Source organism: Tiliqua scincoides, chromosome 1 (genome assembly GCF_035046505.1).
Source record: "Tiliqua scincoides isolate rTilSci1 chromosome 1, rTilSci1.hap2, whole genome shotgun sequence".
NCBI lineage: Eukaryota > Metazoa > Chordata > Lepidosauria > Squamata > Scincidae > Tiliqua > Tiliqua scincoides.
The window spans coordinates 269,139,528-269,157,556 of record NC_089821.1 but is presented as its reverse complement, the minus strand read 5'-3'; the positions used below and the strand labels follow the sequence as shown (position 1 = coordinate 269,157,556).

General features: G+C 45.0%; 1 protein-coding gene across 15 annotated transcripts in view; it reads left to right on the top strand.

The window, feature by feature from the left end:
- Positions 1 to 18,029, top strand: part of NRXN1 (neurexin 1) — a 1,133,747-nt gene that overhangs the window by 933,824 nt on the left and 181,894 nt on the right. The window lies entirely within an intron of this gene.

Below are 18,029 nucleotides of genomic sequence, written 5' to 3'. Positions count from 1 at the left end.
GCCCCTCTCCAGCAACCCCTGTGGGCACCCTCTTGGGAAGCAGCAGCAGGAGCTGGAGTGCCACATGCGCTGGAGACCCCGGCAAGGCCAGCAGGGAGACCTGGCTCTGAGCTGGAAGGCGGCAGCCTGCCCCCTCCGCCCACCAGGCCAGGGACTAAGCACACTCTCCAAGCATGTCTGCTGAAAAGCAAGTCCCCCTGCACTCCACGGGGCTTACTCCCAGGAAAGTGTGCCTGGACTGCACCTGATCCTTTCCTTGGGCAGAGTCTGTCCAAACCCCATCCCCACCTTACAGATCAAACACGCTGCATGTGGGATCCAGCGCAGGAGGCCTCCTCGGAAGTTGTACTGGTCCTGAGTCCAAGGTGGCTGGATGGGGTGAGGTCCGCTGGGTGCCCAGGAGCAAAGAAGGAAGGGGGGGGGCTGCTGCTGTGTCCTTAAATTACCTCTGCTTGCCCCAGCCACAACCCTCCGCCAATCCCCTCAGGGGAAGGTACTCATGTGTTCCAGCCTGGCCATGCAAACTCCGATCTCCCTGCTGTAATTGGGCAATGGGGAGTCCTTGCCTCTGTCTTTGTTGCTCTGTTTGTTATTTTGCATGGATTGGCTCCAGCATGGCAGGACAATTAGCTGGTAACAAAGCATAAAATGCTGAATCCATTTCTCTCTGAACTGCAAGAGGGGGATGCTGGGGTGAGGGTGGGTGGCTCGCAGCAGGTTTCAGGGAAGATTCCCAGGGCTCCAGATCTTCTTTTTGAATAGCTTCACCATATCTGAGCCTGGAGCAGCTTCTACAGTCCTCTTGGATTGGTTGCTATAATCCAGGCTGGTTCACATCCAGATGCTAGCTGCATATTACAAGTGGAGATTGTGTGCATGTGGAAGCTTTCACGTCACCCCTGACATATGTTCTCAAGGAGGACCAAAGGAGCATGTCAGTCCCACTGAGGACAGTGTAATAACCCATATCTAAATTTGCATCGGCAGCATCATTATGGTGAAAGACCCATTAGACTTGCAATCATCAGATGTATCTTCCCAGAGAACCTTCCGGAGAACTTCTGGTTTTGCGGAGGTGGAGTGCAGTCGCTCCACTTTCACTTTTAGAAGCCTGGGGAGCCTTGCAGACGCTTGTGCAGGGCTCCCCGTACCCCAGGAAGGCTGCTGTAGAGAATGGTAAGTACATGTCAGTCCCTGCAGCCCCCTGATCGATGTGATCCTGGGGGCAACCTGTTGCTGCCTTTCCCCCTGCCCCCACCCCTTAAGGGGAAAGAGGCTAGGTCCCTCAGGCTGGGGTGTCGTGATGCCCCAGTTTGGAAAGCCCTGCTCTAGCTTCTGAATATTGGATTTGAACTAGGTGGGAAGGTCCTAGCAAAATCTTACAAGGCAGATATGTAGTTGAGGCTGAAGATTTCTGATACTCTGTTTCTTTTGCTCCTCTCAAAAATAGAAAAAATGCAATGAGAGCCCAATCCTATGCATGTCTATTCAGAAGTAAGCCCTTTGTTGTCAAAGAGGCTTACTCCCAGGTGAGTATAGGATTGCCATCTAAATTGTGCAATAATATGAATGTCTGCTTGCTTTACCCAAACCACAATCTCCACTTTACTTTGCACAGACTTGGGGTTGACATGGCCATTTCCCGTTGTTTTTTTCTGCAAGGTCACTGTCCTGGGTATAATTGCACCTGTTTCTTAGCAGTGTATGATTCTGGGATGTCTGTTGCCACTGCAGAAACAAAACTCCAAGAAACATTTGCCAACCCTCTATCAATGCCCAGGAAGCTGATCTCGCTGTTCTTCTGTACCCTTGTGTGGGTTCTCATTTTGACAGCCGTTAAGAGGCAGGCTGGGCTCATTGTTAGTTCTGACAGGCCATGTCACAGCAAAAGAGCTGCTACTATGGCAGGTAGAACTAATGAAAGTTAATCACTGCTGCTGAATCTAATTACAGGCCAAATGTTCCAGAAGCATCTAACTTCTTGTTGGAAATGAAACAAAACCTAACCAAATTGATCCTAGCTGGGACTATTTTTGCAAAAAAACCTTTACTTGCTTCACCCAGTTATAAAGACGAAAGAAAATGTTAAGATAGGAGAGCATTTGGTATTTATTTCAGTGCTGTATTCGTATTGTAACAAGGGCTTGGGTTCAACCTTAACTTCTGAACTCTAAAGGCCAACCACACAAGGAGTTTTTCGGTGCATACCTAAAAGTAGTTAAGGTGGGATAAGCATATGCCAAATACAACAAGACAGTGTTTTGCTGCTCACTGAAATATGCATAGAAAAGTAGAAAGAAGAGCCTTCTAGAGAGGGTTTCCCATGAAGCTGACTGAGGATGGGGATGTACATCATCTTCTAGTTTTTGAACCATTCATCTGACCTTACTTCATCATATGTGCTACTGAAATGATGCCATCATTTTGATTGGTAACATGCTGCAAGAGAGCAAGGAACAGAGCATCCCCATGGGATGCTTGTATGTCTCTCCTGCAGAAGACCTTTCAGGTCAAACCAGGGCTCTCGGAGCAAGGGAGGCCAGGGAGCTTGAAGTGAAAAACAAAACAGCAGAGCCTGGCATTAATCTTGATGCCATGTAAGCACCGGGCATAAGTGCTGGATCCCAGCCCCGCCTCCCACTCCCCACCCTCCAGCCCCCAGGGCCGCCCACCACCCACCCTGTGGGGTTGCAACCCACTAGGAGCATTTCGAATCAGATTCAGGAGGGTTGCATAGCACCTAGCTCAGTCACCATTGAAAATATAGAGCTGAAAATACAGGGGACAAAGCTGCAGGGGACAGGCTCCTAGTGGGAGAGAGGCATGGCGCCTTGCCCTCAATAGGTGGGTAGATGGGATGCTGGAAAGGGGGAGAGGGCTGTGTGATTGGAGAAGGATCCAACTCTGTGTTCTACTTTGACTTCTGAGCTTGAATGTTTGAATTCTGATCTGTGCAGAATAACTGCAGAAGCGCAGCTTAAGTTTGAAGCCAAATTGATGGTGTCACTTCTGGCTGTGACATCACTTCCAGGTTAATGACATCACTTCCAGTGGGTCCTGACAGATTTTCATTCTAAAAAGTGGGTCCCGGTGGTAAAGAGTTTGAGAAACACTGGCCTAGCGTTCTCACTATCTGTCTGCTCCCTCTAGGCTGAGAGAAAATTACTGGCCAAAGGTCACTTTCCATGCAGATGCGTGTTTATTCACAAGTAAGTCCCACTATCTTCCGTGGAATTTCATGTTCTTGCCTGAGTATGAATTTTCCCCTGGCTGCGTTCAACAACACTCTGTTCATTCCACCATCCTGGCTCTCTTTGTGATTTCTGCTAACTTATACAACTTATCTGAGCAGTAACCAACAGATTTAAAACTCTTTCTTATTTCCCTTTGGGAACAAAATCTTTCACATGACTCCAAAGACAAATTTCTCTAATTCAACCACCATAATTCTCTGTCCTCCGACCTTTTCCCCTCAACAGCGGCAAGACTGTATCGTGTGCTTTTCTATTTTAAGAATGGAAGTGGAGTTCACACTTCTGTTTTGAGTAGGAGAACCATGTGGCCCTGTAGGATGTGATTGTCAAAATTGCAGGATTTTTGTTTTGGTTCTTGAGAAGCGCTGTCAGATGCAACAGCGGGAAATCATGCAGTCTGCAGAGTTGCTTTTGCCTGTCACATTAGTGTGATATGCATTGTGGACTTTGCCCTCAATTTTTCACACTTCTGCCGAGCAGAACAAACTCATTATCTCTGTGACACTGTTTCAACGGCCGTGGGATTACAAGCAGAACAATAAGTAATGGGGCATTTGATGGAGAATCGACTTTGGTTATACATGCTTCCCTTGTCTCTTGAGAGTAGATGGTGGAATGGTCCCATCAGCCATGGGGGGGGGGGGCTAACCTCAGGCCTGTACCACTTCAGAATACACATGGGAGGTCATGTGATGGGTTGTGCTCTTAAAAAGAGAGAGACTCATAAGCCTAGAAAACTGGCTTGTCAAGAAGCAGGCTAAGCTAAAACCTTTCTAATTAATATGTCCCTTTTCTAACATGGGGGAGGATATGTAGCTTGAATTGGTACAGCCCCCAGAAAACTTTATTGCCTCAAAGAGAGAGTTTTCCTGACAGCACAATCCTATCTTGCGCTGCTCAGGTATGGGGGCTAGGATCTGGCATCACAGCTGGATCCAAGCCCCGCCTCCCACTCCGCCCCCTCCCACCCCCGGAACCGCTCTCCACCTGTCTTCCCACCGCCTCGGAACACCTTCCTTCCACCTTCTCCCCACCCTCCACAGAGCCTTGCGTTTGCTGAGCTCAGCCAACACAAAACTTGCTCCCTCTGTCAGCATGGAGGCTGAATTCAACCTCCACAGGCCGACGCGCCTCAAGGGACGGGGGCTGGTGCACCTCAAAGAACTTGTGCCAGACCAAGGGCGAGTCTGGATTGCGTCTTTACTCTCTTTGGACTTGTGCCATCAAAGTGGCTGGTGCAGATCCAAGGAGGTCCATTGGGGCAATGGAGACTTGCTCTGGGGTAAGGGAAATTGGTTCCCTTACTTTGAGGAGGTCTCCAGACTCCCCCCTCCCGCCCCAGGATGCATTGCATACTCCATTGGCACAGCTGCATTGGTGGGGAGGAATTTAGTTAGAATTGGGCTATAAAATAATTTTAGAAATAAATGGACATTTATTTCTACCCAGAAAAATAAAAGATATTCATTCTCTAATATATAAAAGCCATTTTGAGGCTTCTGGACATGATTGTGCCCTTTCTTTAGAGAGTATAATCACTCGAAAAAGCCCCCTATGACCAAGGTGTTCCTCCAAGGACTCTGGGTGCCTCACCTATGGTACTCTTTGACTTTCCTGCCAGCAGCATCAAGAACTCTTCCAGTTCATGTACCTGTCCTTTCATTTCCCTGTTCCAAAGTGCGCCTTTCCCACCCTTCCCCAGTGCATTTTCTGGGGTTTATGTGATGTCTCAGCTCAGTGGCATTTGAATTTTAGGGTTGTGCCAGCCGCAGTAGCAGGGAATGAGGAATGAGAAGCTAGAAGTGTCGTCTGCCTCACTCCCCACCTCCTCACTTCCACTTGGGTCTTGCGGTCCAACTATCATTGTTTGATCACTTGGTGCACTTGTATGCTTGGTAGTTGTATATTTTTTTTCTTGACACACTGACTTGTGTGATCAAAAGGAACCCAGATCTGCTATTGTTATGTTGATGGGTCGGCTCTGTGTATCAGCATAGCACACATTGCTTTTGTCAAACACCTTATTTTGGTTTGGCAAAATTTGAAGGAAGGAGAAAGGTGCTAAGAATGGAATGTTACTAACATCGCAGAGGCTCCTGTGGAACGGTTCCACTTGAGATTATTAAAAACAAAGGAATCTGACAGCAGAGAAGGGATGGAGTGTTTTCGGAAGCTGTTCAAAAAACTCCTACAGCCTCTGCCAAATACTGAATGTGACCTCCTTTCTAAGGATTTAGAGGAAAAGAAGAAGCCTCTACAATTTCAAACACCAGGAACTCCAAATTCTATTATCTGGATTAGTTGGACTCGCACAACTTGTGTCCTTCAAAGTGTAATGCAGCTCATCAGCTGTGTATAGTGGCCAATCAGGGGTTAGACAAACACCCTGGTTTGTGGTTCCAGACAGGCCGTGAACATGGAAGGTTTCTCCAGCTCTGTTCCTCTGCCATAACATAGTTGGCGTTCAGTATGGCATGCTAGAAGTGCAGACTTGAGAATAAATGGTGCATATTGGGAGGTGTCCCTTGAGATATTATCTGTGGACATAAATATTTGGAACAAATTAGATAAATAAAGAAACATATTATAGCTGGATCCCAGTGGATATCGAAGCCCCATTCTTGGACCCCCTGCAGTTACTGAAGACCGCAAATAAGCAAATTCACGGTTTTTGATCCCTTAAAACCTCTCAAGGTGCTGTGCTCTGGTTGCCACTGGAGGGCTTTCTGAGGAGAGGCCATGCTTGTCTGCCTGCAGCATCTGAGGGCTTTAGAATGCTTCCTAGAGACAAAAAATGCAACTTCTGGTTTTTCATTAAAATCAGGAGGGACTTTTTATGCCTTTAAAAGGCATTCTGAGGGCTGGGGAAGCCCTCCGAATGCCTTTTAAAGGCATGGAAAAATGTCACTTCTAGTTTTGAAGTCATCATCAAACTTCAAACTAGTTTTTCATCAAAACTAGAAGTCGCTTTTTTTCTCTCTGTCTAGGAAGCCTTCTAAAGCCCATAGTAGCTGTGGGTAGACACGCGTGACTCTGCAGGCTTCAGAAAGCCCTCTGGAGGCAACCGGAGCATAGCTCCAGTCACCTTTGGAGGGTTCAGGTTGGGCCAAGTCTGGCTCAATTTGGGTCTTGGGGACCTGAATTGAGCCAGATCTGTGGATAGAAAATCCATGGATAAGTACGCTCAACCTGTATTGCATTTCTGTCTCCTAAAACTTTATTTTTTTGTTTTTGATAGTTGTTGAGTGCACTGCTGCAGGTGTCCAACAGCAGTTGATTGTACAATGGCAAACTGGGCTATGACCTCTGCTCTGGGTGGAGCCCTACACAATTTGCTTGCCACATGGACAGTGCAATCCAAGCCAAACAAAAAATGGGACAATATGTATTCAGTTATCATGCGAATGAGTTGCGGCAAGATGGCCCAGTCAGCAGTTCTACATTATCTCTTTCTTATGAACTGGTACACCCCTTGCCCCTGATGCTTTCCTTTTGCAATTACAACTTTAAAAAGGAATGACATTAACTATTTGACAATAGATTTATGTAGCACTTACTGCGTGATCCGATGTCACAGTTCAGATAGAGCACCTTGCCATGTGCTTCCAGGCTGCTACCAGAAGGTAGCACCCCGTGGGTGTAACTTCATGCACAGCAGCAGCCTGGAGAGGCTGTGTTGGTCCCAGTGTGTTGGCAGGGGTATGTTTTTTGGATGGGGGGGGAAGGTGCTCCTGGAAGTATCAGGAGAGGGCAGGAAGCATGTTGGAGCCAGGAGGGAGTTTTTTCTGGTACAAGTAATGCTGTCCCCTCCAGGGCCTCTCAACACACTCCTTCTATCTCCTTGAACCTGTGCCAGCCATGATTAAATTGAAGATTGAGGTGAGAACCAAGGAAATGTTGAGAATCTGCTTGAAGTATTCAGAAGGATTGCATTGGCATCCTTCAGTCTCGGAAGACGATGGTATCGTGCTCTGAATGGTGGTTCTGGAACAGAGTGTCCTCTCCAGTGCGCGAAGCCTGGGTAAAGTAGATATGGAGGGTAGACTGTTTCCCATGCAGCAAATCCCCCCTCTCCACGTCACTGAAATGGTCCAATGGAAAGGCAGAAGCCAATACGGTTGTTGGTTCCAGCGGCGTCACAGGAGTTGCCAGAATGTGACTGTGTTCAGCCATGAACTACCTCAGGGACTCCGGCTCCGGATTTTGCCTCGAGGTTGACTCCTGAAGCCTTTTCCACAACTGGATGTAGCCACAAGGCAGTGGAGGTTTGGGATCAGAGTTTTCCTTCTCTCAGATGAGCTGCCTTCACAGGCTATCGAGTCCCATCTACCCGGTGGCTGTTTAGTCGCCTCTTACGACAAGTACAACCAAACTGATGGCCTATTCTTATCCCCCAGCCCCCGGGGGTGACATCTATATAATAATAATAATTAATACAGGTATTTCTATACCGCCTTTCTTGTTCCTCAGATTTCTCCTCCGACTTTATTCAAGGCGGTTTACATAGGCAGGCAATTTTTAAATCCCCGTAGGGATTTTTACAATTTGAAAGGTTCTATCTTTCAAGAAACCACAACATTCAGATGTTTCTTTCATTGATCTGGTCGCACATTCTGGCCTCCATCTTCCCATGCTCAGAGCAGATGGAATAACTCGGCTCAGCTTGTCAGCTGCTTCAAGGTCGCACGGTGCCGGTGGCCTCGAACTGGCGACCTTCGGATGTTAAATTCAGGCAAATGGAGGCTCAGCCCTCTAGACCAGATGTCAAGACTTGCGCATGAATTGGATTAAAGTGAGGGAGAGGTGTGCATAGTCAGCCTCACTCTCTCTTCCCAGATCCATCTTGCTCCAATGGCAGGACAAAAGTCTAGACGGTTGGAGATGGGCTGGGCGCAGTGGTTGACCAGGGCGTCTTTCATGTCTTGCTGTGCTCTTAGCATACCACGTCACTTGCAGAAACTGCCTTCATGACTGTTGGTCCTATTCTAGTAGGTCTCATCTGCTCAATCCGCCAGAGTCTGTCTTCACATGCTCAGGATAGACAAGTCCCAATCTCGCCGAAGGTCAATGACCCGACGGCTCCCCTCAACTGGTTTGGCCAGCCTGTCGAAGCTGTTGCCTGAGGTGTGGCCGCTGCACATGCTACAGCTACTGGGAGCCACAGGTGAGAGCTGAGTGACAGGTGGGGACCAAAGGTGGACGAGCTGCCCTAAAAGGACACAACATGCTCCTACACCAGAGGTACTACCCCTCCCTGAACACCCCATACACCTCAGGATGATTGCATTTAGCTAATACAGCCTGTCTGAGGGAGAGATGCACAACTTCAGGCTTAGAAATCTAAAACCTCAATCAAGTGGCATGAGGATCACTGTAAGTGTCTTTAGGAAAAAAGAGATGATAATTGGGATATTAAGTCCAAATCACAAACCAATTAAATTTCAAGTGCTCACATCTAAGACAATTTAATCCTATAGACAACGTTTAGATCAAAATTATTGACTAGGGAAGCTATCGCTTCTGATTACAGGAATGGCATTTCAAAGGGTTGCATTAGCACAGAATCATCATATCTTTTGACCACAGAACCCAGTGAGGTTGAGCAGTCATGCATTGTGGAGGGCTGAATTCTTGACATCCCAACACTGTTTGGCTGTTGTAAATGCATGGGCCTAATCTTATGTAGAACCTTCTAGGCTGCTAGCAGCCTGGAACACTCAAGGCACATCTGATCTCATTTCCCCAGAGACCAGTGCAGTGCTGGGAAAAATTTAGGGTTGGAAGGTGATAAGTAGGTAGGCTTTCCCTGCCTGTTGCTCCATCTCAGCTCCAGGTAAGTTGGAGGAAATATAGAATGAGTCAAGTGAGGTGTAGGAAAAGAGTTGGGGGAGGGGGTGAGCTGGTGGGTGGTGTGTAAACCTTCTGGCACTGGTTCTGATGTGATGAGTGTGGGATGAGCCAATCCAGCCATCCCTCTTTCCTGCACTCAGCAACATGGGTATCAACTACAACAGGTTACCGCCACCACCACCATTTAGAGCGTTCCTGCACATTTACAGGAGGGGTTAGAGAATAGATTTTAACTAATATCTCAGTGAATATTATTTGGTATGGAATAAGGTGTCCAATAGTGAAAGAGTTTGAAAACGAGCAACAAAAATTTTTGGACTTGCCTTGCCTTCCTTTTTCAACAGGCACCTTTAAATGAAAACTCTGTAACTGTAAGAGGTCTGTATCTCTTCTAGTATCCCTTTTACTCACTTGCACTCAGATTACAATGAGAGTAATGTTATTCTTGCTGGCAGGTAACAAATTTTATACTGTTTAATATTATTTTATATTGCATTATTGATTTAACATGAGGTAGCTAATGTAATGTCATATAACCTGAGGTTCCCTGAGGGTCTTCTTTTAGTGTTCTCATTTCATTTTTTGAATTCAACAAGAAAGCAAAAACAATTCAGATGTTCTCAGAAGATGGGGAAAAAAAATCCTTGCGGGTATTGATTTGTGATGCAGAAATCAGAAGACAAGTATTGATGTGTCACTGCATCCTTATGTTTATGGATCTGCTCCATGGTCTTGCCACTATTTGCCTATGATCCTGTTAGAATGAAAGCTTCTGTTACTGGGGTGAATGAGTGTCAAACCACCTGCTAATAAGATCCCCATGGACATCAAGTTTGAATGATAGCATAATTTCCTAAAGTCTAAAATCTGTAGACCTTCTATAAATATGGCTGAAAAGTTTAATTAGTTGGTTAGAGTCATAAATTAAAAATACCCTTTTGAAAAAAAAGAAATATATTTATGCACTTGCAAGATACCAAAAGATTAGATGTTATACCCTGCTCTAGCATATTAAACATATGAGCATAAGCCAGAGTAGTGCTAGTCTTCAGCCTCCAATAACCTACAAAAGGGAATTCAAAGATTGGCGTGCCTCACAGCTTAATCTTATTGAAGACTGAGCTGTTGGGTGAAGTGCATCGTAACAGCAGAAGGCACTTCTGCTGTCACAAAATGGGTGTCCATGGCACACACAGCCCTCGGTTGGTGGCCATTTTGTGTATCCTGGAGCAAGATGCAGCAGTGCTGCAACACCGCCATCAGTTTCCTCCACACCTGCCGGACCAGGTAAGACAATACTGGGGGCAAGACTGAGCGGAGAGGGGGCAAAACTGGATGGGAAAGGAAATAAATGGGGCCTCCCCAGCCATTTCTTCTCCTTGGACTTCAGCCAGCTAAAGAACTGACACAGATTCGAAGAGAACCATTGGTGAGTGGGAGCCTTGTAGAAAGGTAAGGGGAAATAATTCCTCTTTCCCCTTCAAAACCCCCAATCCACTGCCCCCCAGCCTGGATACAGCACATGCCTTTTCTGGCCTAGCTGCATTGGCAGGGGCAGAATTGGGCTCTCATTCTATTAAAGCATGTTAATTTAGCCATTAAGCAGCCATAGTCTTTTTCCCCCATTACGGTTAAGGACCTTTTAATATAGTTGAAAAGGTGCCTCTAATCAGTTGGCCAGTAAGTAAGGAAGTGTGTGTGTGTCTATATGCCAACTAAAAAGCTCTCCATTTTTCAGCAAAGATTTATTTAACAAAATGACAATCCTAATAAGATTGTAAATGTAAACACCGTCATGCAGCTAGGGACCCTGCGCATCCAGAAGCTGGTTCCTATGGTGGAAGGGGGAAGGATGAAGGATCATCTATGCAGTTGGGTACTGCATGCACAGTCTATCTGCCAGAAGGGTCACAGGAACCCCTCTTGAAGAAGCAGTGATTACGCTAATGACCCAATCCTAACCAACTTTCCAGCACCATGGTAACCATGCCAACAGCCATGCCATGCCTCTTGAAGAAGCAGTGATCATACTAACGGCATTTATGTGGCCTGCTGCACTGTGGTTCCTGATGAACCTACTTGGATCTGTTCCAGCTCTTTGGGTTGGGAAAGTCCAAGTGGTTCCAAGGGGGTGCAGTGAGGCTGGGCGAATGGTATAGCATATCGGTGGTGCTGAAGCTGCTAAATTACCTCTCCTGACATGCCCCCTGGTAGCCCATATCCCTGCTGTGATCCTTCCCCTCTCTGCCCTAGCCCTCCCCCTCCCCCCACTGGCCAGCCCCTGCTCCAACTTACCACTGCTGGGGGAGCCACTGCTATGTGCACAATGCCACTTGCCATCTGTGGCAGCAGCCCAGCAGTGCATGATAGTAGCCTGCTTCCACACCACCAGAACGCACCCTGTGCTGTCAAAACATGAGTTCAGGCAGTGCAGTCTGTGGATAGGATTGGGCAGTTAAGATAGTAGTCATCTTCAGTTTTTTCCATTAAAACTTTCATAGGATAAGATTCAGTACCTAAATGGACCAAGTAATTCCTTTATCACACAAGGAAAAAAAAGTGTTATGGTTTAGCCATTACAGCTCTCAGTCAGTGGTTATGAAAATTCAAAGCCATAAAGATAAATCCAAGAAATGTTGTACGTTTCATCTATTTTCCAGGCAGATATTCCATTACAGGAATTGTAATCATACAAGGAAATGATAGTAAAATGTACACTAAATTTAATACCTTAGCGACAGAGTCAGCATTTATCTCACCGCCAATATTTATTTCTTCTCTTCTAAAGTCTTCTAAGTGTATGCTAGTGGTTTTTATCACTCATTATTTTATGGTATTTTACTACACTTCATATCCTGAATTAAGAAGATATTTCTCTATGTAAACTCCAAAAAAAGCAGACTTTTTAATTTGCAGTAGTTCTGTAAGATCCAAATACACAAATTAGTTTTAAGATTTAGAGCTTGTATATTACGGCTGCTATTTCACTTTTTGCAACTGCCATATCTTGGAAAACAAATCTGTAGGATGCAAACAAATAGGGTTGAAATATTTTAAACTTCATCTTTCTTTTTTTTCTTTTTTTTATAAACCACTGGGAGCTTCGCATTTATTGCTTTCTGTTGAAGTGGACAAAGGTTGCAAACATTATGAGCTGGGGTTATATGAGCTTTTCTCTGAAAAAGTACTTTTGTGCCAAATTTGCACGCATTCGTGTTTGGCTGACTGAGAAATTATTATTGTTTTAGAGAACAGTAAAACCTTTGCTGGTGCCATGGGAAATATCTTTATTTTGACGGAGGCTTCTTATATGATGGTACAGTTTTAAAAATAGATTAGAAGTCAACAGGCTGGTGGACCAGAACTGATCAGATGCAAAATATAACAGGATCAGCTTGTGCTTGATTTGCATTACAAATGACATTCTCTAGTCTTGAATTGGTCACAGTTCTGAGCCATAGGAAGCTATTTTAGTAGCCAAACCCCAAAGCATGTTTAAAAACTTTAGCTAGCTTGTTAGCAGCAGGCATACAGACAGTCCCTTCAGGTCATGTGAATACTAGACGTGTGGTCAATATTTGGCTCCAAGATCATTCAGAAGCAGAGGCATGGCATTTATCTCAGCTTCTAATTTGAATTGTCAAATAACTGATAGCCTCTAAGACAGTAATGATTACTATTTTTAATTAAAGGAACTTGGCATGGGTCCACTTATCTGTTCAGTATGTGCTCCAAATCCCACTGGATTTTTTTTCCAGATCCCTTTCCCAATTTTGGAAAAATATAAAGAAGGCCACATCATATTAGGAGGAGACTTTAACATGATCATGGTAGATAAAAACTGAAAAAGGATATTAGCGGTGAAGCTTAGGATTGGGTTGTAAATATATGTGGAACTCCCTGTCTCTGGAGATCAGATTGGCTCCCCCCTTGACTGTGTTTTTGCAGCATCTGAAGACTAATTATTTTTCTTTTCCATTTCGGGACCTACTTTAGTGTTACGGCACTGCTTTGATTCTGTTTGGTTATCTGCTGTTATATTGTGCTTATTGCAATGTGCTTTGTATTTTACGTTGCTTAATTGCTTTTAGTTTTGCGTTTTGTTTCAAAATGTTGTTTTGATGCTGATTTAGGATTATTAGAAGCTGTCTTGAATATCTCCCTAATGGGAGGTTGAAAGGCGGGCTTTCCAGCACTGACATAAGGGCAATGCAGCTGAAGTAAGGGAACAAACATTCCCTTACTTTGAGGAGGCCTCCATGAGTGACATCCAACTGCAGGATGCAGCACATGTCCCATTGGCACTGCTATGCCAGTGCTGGAAAGCACTGACATAAGGGGTTAGGATTGCATCCTTAATAAAATGAAACAAATTTGGGTAATGTATCAAAACCAGGATTTGAAAATTAGCTGTTTATACAGTCCTCTAGAACTATGGTCAAAACTTGACTTTTTAATAAGAGCAGTATTTTGAGTTGGGGAAAATATTTTGAGTTGACTTTGCTGACTCCTGCACAAGTCTGGATGTAATCAAAGAATACTCTTTAATGATCTCTACTCTAGTGCAAATATCAGCAAATGCTTTGGCAAAGTTGACTCCTTCTTAGGGACTTCATCCTTAACATTTGTACAGTCTTGCCAGCACAGATATCCTTGATAAGATTCAGAGTGACAGCATGAGTAAAATGATATGCAGCAGATAGTTATGGGAACCAATTTGTTGGTGTATTAAAAAAAAACATATTCTGCATTGGGGGAAAAATGTACAAAACAACAGGAAGAAAAGAAGGCAGATTTGTATATAAAAGGGAGTATTTCCCCCCCCCCATACATTTGTATACTGCCTTTCTTCCACCGATAGTTCCAATGGTTAGTGCATAGTTCCTCTGAATGCAGTACTTTTATCCTGACAATAACTCTCAGTGAGGTTGGTTGGTTATTTACTTATGGTCCAATTCTAACAACCCGTGCAGTGATGCAGTGGAACTGACACAGCGCCCACTGAATCCCAAGGGGGAGCTTTGGCCTCAAGAGGCTTCCTCAGGGGAAGCCCCTGCTTGCCTGGTGGGTCAAATTGGACCTGTGCCAGATTGAAGGTGGATTGAGCCCAGGAAGGTGTTTTAGGGTTTGGTGGGCATCGCTGCTGCTGAACCCACCCCCTACATATATCTGATCTGCCCTTCTCCCTTCCCCTTTCTCTCCCCATTTGGCCTGCCCCATTCCGCTCTCCCCTGACTCCATTTCATCTCCCCCACCATCTTACCTGGATCGGCAGGCCTTTGTTGGCCTGCCAGTGTGCACTAGGAGAATCTGGGTTCCTCACCAGTGCTCTGACGGCTCAGGACCCCACATGCTACCAGAATGCCTTTTGAGATGTTGCCTGCTATGACACACAGGTACATTGTTTAAAATTAAGGAAGGTGCTTCAGTACTGTTGGTTTTACCCAAATGCAGTCAGTAGATTAATTGGCCAGTTCTCAGATATCAATAAACTAAATTGTATTTAATTCCATGAGAGCTGTCAAAAGACACCCTAAGTTAGTGATTGGATGCAGATAATTAAATAGAAAATGTGACCTGGTGAAGCTACCAAAGAAATTCCTGGAAGTTTTCTTCCTTTTGCAGTTCTGTGAAAGGAATGAACGGACCTTCAGCTCAGCCACTGAAAAGGACGCAGCAGGAAAACAAATGTTCTTTCCTCCCGGGTCCCCACTTCCTGCCTGAGCCATAATGATGACATAAAGCTTGTGCATGGCTTAAATTGCTCTTTGGGCCAATTTTCTGACCCTAAATGGAGCTTAAGTAACAAATGAGTCTTGTATTGACCTTCAACATGGGAATAAATTTAATGAAAAGATGAGATTAGCCATGAGTAACTACTGTATATCCTCTCTGAAGTCTGAGGAAAGAGGATGAGAATCCTTGTTACTTTCAAACCAAGTTTTGATTAGTGTTGCCAACTTTTAATTTTGAAATTATTGAAAGCCCTTCTCCCCCAGGATGAAACTAGGGGCAGAGCTAGGCAGAACATCATGGGTCAGGATCATAGGCCTGGAAGATTCTGGAAGGGAACGGGGTGGAACCATGTTTGGGTCAGGAATAGTTGATAACTCACTTTCTGAAAGTAAGATGGTACACAAATTCCTTTAATAACAGACATTGGAATCAGTGTCAAAAACTGGGTCAAAAAAATTTTAAGTACAGGTGCAAAAAAAAACTTTCAATAGGGATCTGACAGCCCAATTCTATCCCTGGCAACTCTGCTGGGTGCAGCAGCACCAAAATGGCTACCGCTGTATCCAGCAGCACCTCCAGGGCTCCACAGTGGGGCTTCTCAAGTCTGTGCCTGCTATTTTGCTGGATCAGACTTGACAGTCTCCATGTTGGGCTTTGCAGCCCAACACGGTGGTTAGGATACGGTGGAGCAGGGCTCTGCTGGTCCCACTTCTTCCCACCCCAGTTCCTTCCCAGCCCCAGGACACCACCTCCGCCCCCACAGAACTTACTACCACTCAGAGCTCTTCCCTTGCTTCAGGTGGTGTCCATCCAGTGCTGAGGTCAGCACTCCTGACTCTCCAGATGTCATAAACTTGCTTTACGAGCTCAGTGCCGGAGTGCATAGGATTGGGCCCTGAACAGTGAATACCAAGCATTCCTGGATCTGCATCAGATACTGCAACAGTATCTGCATCATCTCCTGAGTGAGCAGCCAGAAGTTTCCTGAGATTGTGCCAAGGTGGGAAGCCCAAATTTGCAAGACCTTAGAGGAGGGTGACACACGAATTCCCCTCAATGCTTCAGCCTTCTGTTCAGACCAATGGCTCTTAGCTTGATCTTGATTATAAGGAGAAGTCCTGCCACACCCCTTCTGGGGAGAAGGTTCCTCTGGCTGACCCTTTGGAATGTCTGCTAAGAACCCAAGACTGAGTTAGGTGAGACTGTGATGTTTGTCCATCGCTTGTAGGTTATATTGATACAAGGAAAAACTACAAAATAATATTAAAGAAACGCCACTGGTAATAAAATCACTGGCAACCATTTGGCCATTGACATGCAGCAAAATCCAGCATCTGTGCCGTCGGCATGCAGCTCTGTTATTTGACTGTCAACTTGCAAAAGAGCTGTTACATTTTCTATTAACTTCATCATTAATGTAAACATTATGTAAACAATGTTGTTTTGATGTTTGACTTTGATTATGAAGTTCGAGGCACAGTATCGACATCCAGATCTGGATTTCAAAATGTGGAGGTGTTCCTAACGGTGAGATCTTGGCAATTTTGTTTCAGCTCAGCCTTCTAGGGTTGCTGCTGGAATATATATGCCCAGGGGTGTGAGCAGTAGCTCTCGGAGGGACATCTCCCTTTCATCTAACTTTCATTCTCATTCTTGATGGGGAAATAACTTCAAAATTGCATTTAGCAACTGAGCAGAGAAAACTGACAACTTTGAGGGGAAAGTAATAAGTGAGTAGCAGGTTGAGCCTTATATTTTACAACTATGCTTATTATTCTGTAGAGACTTGTAAAGGTTAAGAAGTATAAATGACATTTTTAGTATACTTTAGTCTGTTCCTTCCCCACTGTTTTTGTGGGTCCTTCCTTTTCTAATATCCTTCAAGCTGACTGACTGTTCAGCAAGAGGGAATTTTTTCCCCATTTCTGGGTTTTGAGAGGCAGCAGTACTGTACATAGATCCTCCCCTCCTTTTGTCCACACAACACCTCTGTGAGGTAGGTGAGGCTGAGAGATGGATAGGTGACCCAGGAAACCTCATGGCTGAGCTGAGCAGGGATTTGAACCTGGATCTTCCAGTCTAAGTTCAGATCCCAAGCCACTACACCATCCCGGCATCTTAGTTTTCTTGACTTCACATATTCCTCTGAATGCATGGAGATTGGATGTGGCCAACATCAAGGCTGAGGCTGGCTTGCACTGTGTCACTTCCCTTTCCATGTTTTTGGTGCATGCACGGAAGGGGAATGAGTGAACAAGCCTTTTGTGATTCCTCATTGACTCGGATTGCACAGAGAAGGATAAGAGAAAATGATGCCACTGCTGTAATGGAAAATCAAAGAAGAAATTATCTTGATCCAGCTCTCTCCTAACCATCTTTTCCTTTGTTTAACTCTTCTAACTACCCAAACGGGTTCCTTCCTTGCTAGGAAAAAGAGTTTATTTGTTCCCTATATCATAGACTGGATTATGCAAGAAGGATAGTTAATTAGCTAGTGGAAATATTCTGAGAAAAATAAGTATTGCTTGAGGTTAATAAATGAAGTGTGTGCAGATAAAAAGAATGAATCATTAATTTGTTGCAGGTCTCTTATACATCAAAAGAAAGGATATAAATGTTCCTTTTCCATTAATAGGACTCTGAAATAATTTTGGAAAGTTGTTGATGAATCTTATTACTTCATATAATCATAAGAAAATATAAGAAGAGTGGGAACCCAGAATAGAGCAGGTGAAAAATAGGTGGAGACTTCTACACCTTGTTCGACCTCATGCCTGGTTCTGAGTGCAGCTTCCTACATTAGTGAATAAAATTCTGTGGTTAAGAGTCCAATCCTGTGGGCTCTCAATGCCAGTGTCGGGTGTTGCAAACGTGCCATAAGGCATGCCTGTGACACCATGCAAGAACGGGTCCTAGGCATTTCTATGCCAGTGCAAATGGGACTACTTCTGAGTAGAGCTGCAAAGGATTGGGTCATCCTGGTAAGTCTTGCCGCTGCTGCGCATGACCCTCCTCCATCTTGCATCCCCACTCTCTTGCAGTCCATCCCACTCCCTCCTGCCTTGTTTACAGATAGGATGTGGACAGCAGGGGAGTGGTTAAAGAGAACTCCAACACACACTCCCCTGCTCTACTCAGAAGTAGTCCCATTTGTACTGGTTGTTCAATGAGGCTCCCTCCTCCCAAGTA